This window comes from Loa loa (assembly GCF_000183805.2).
Source record: "Loa loa unplaced genomic scaffold supercont3.789, whole genome shotgun sequence".
Classification (NCBI taxonomy): Eukaryota; Metazoa; Nematoda; class Chromadorea; order Rhabditida; family Onchocercidae; genus Loa; species Loa loa.
Window position 1 is genome coordinate 3,301 of NW_018108969.1, and position 1,653 is coordinate 4,953.

Consider the following 1,653-nt stretch of genomic DNA (forward strand, 5'->3'; position numbering starts at 1 on the left):
TATTGGATGAAGTGAACTAATTGCTAATTAATTATTATCTTTAGCAACGCTTTTGGAATTAGAATTATTAGAAACGTATTAGCTTGAAAGCCTTAAAATAAAACTCAAATAATCATATGAAGAAATTGGAAAGCATTACACTCACAGAATAAGCGGAAATTTTAAGCTATTGCAATTAGAGTGGACATAGCAACATTCAGTCCAGTTCTTCATTAATGACCGCCCTTCTAAATGTCCACCCTCTTTCTTTTCCCATTCATAAATGTAAAGAAGAAAATGACCTCGTTTTGGTTGACTGTTCGCTTTGTTCATTTTATGGCATGGTAAGGATTTTCATCTCGCCTAATCATCACATACTATTTTGTCGGTAAATCTTTCATCAAATCCATGATGACAGATATTGTGGGAACAAATTAGCAACAAATTTTACATTTCTAATTAAGAATTAATTAGTGATAATCTAGATTGCAAATTAAATGATTTTTTAAATTCATTTGCCAGACAATTTAGGCTATAAATGAAATAAGCCTAGAAGAGGATAGCATAGAGACATTGAAATTTTGAAACATTTATAAAATGGTTAAGTAAATATATCATGCTTAACCCTGAATAGTACCAGAAGTTTATCATCATGATCAGTAATAGTACAACTTGCATATATTAACAATCCGGAACCGAAATTTGATTTCCAGAAAAGCAATTCCAGAAATAATATATTTTAACAATACGGATGAAATTCTGGTACTAACCAATCTTACCTAATTTCATCCTAAATATAAATTCATAAGGACAAGTTAATTCATCAAATTATCAACTTTCAAAAAAAAAAAAAACTTTAACTTCATTTAAAGAATTATTCAAATATATATCTTGAAGAATGCAAGAAATATTTCAAATAAGATATTTGGTAAATGTCAAATTAAGGTTAAATAATTTGCATAATGAATAAATTTTAGAATTTGCATTTTAGTTCTTTCCTCTCTCATTCTCCGCTTTTCCTGCACTTTTTCATCGATCAGTTCTGTCCATCACTTTCTTAACTAAATTACTATCAATTATCGTTGACAATATGTCAGTAACAACCACTCAAGATTCTTTTCTTTTCTTTTTTTTGACAAACAATGGTTGAGAAAGAATAAGATAGCAGTAATGATGCGCAAACAGACTGAGGTAAGAATTATTGTTAACGATGAAAAATGACAAACTGATGATGAAGATTTGAGATAAAATTAAATGATTGTGATAATAGTGACAATAATAACGATGATTGTGATAATAATGGCGATAATAATACTGATAACGATAATGATGATGAATACAGATATAAGTATTATGAAGAAGATAATGGTAAAGAAGTGATTATTGTTATTATTTATTTATTTAATTTATTATTACTATTACTATTATTATTATTATTATTATTATTATCATTATTATCATTATTATTATTATCATTATTATCATTATCATTATTATCATTATTATCATTATTATCATTATTATCATTATTATCATTATCATTATTATTATTATTAATTATTATTATTATTATTATTATTATTATTATTATTATTATTATTATTATTATTATTATTATTATTATTATTATTATTATTATTATTATTATTATTATTATTATTATTATTATTATTA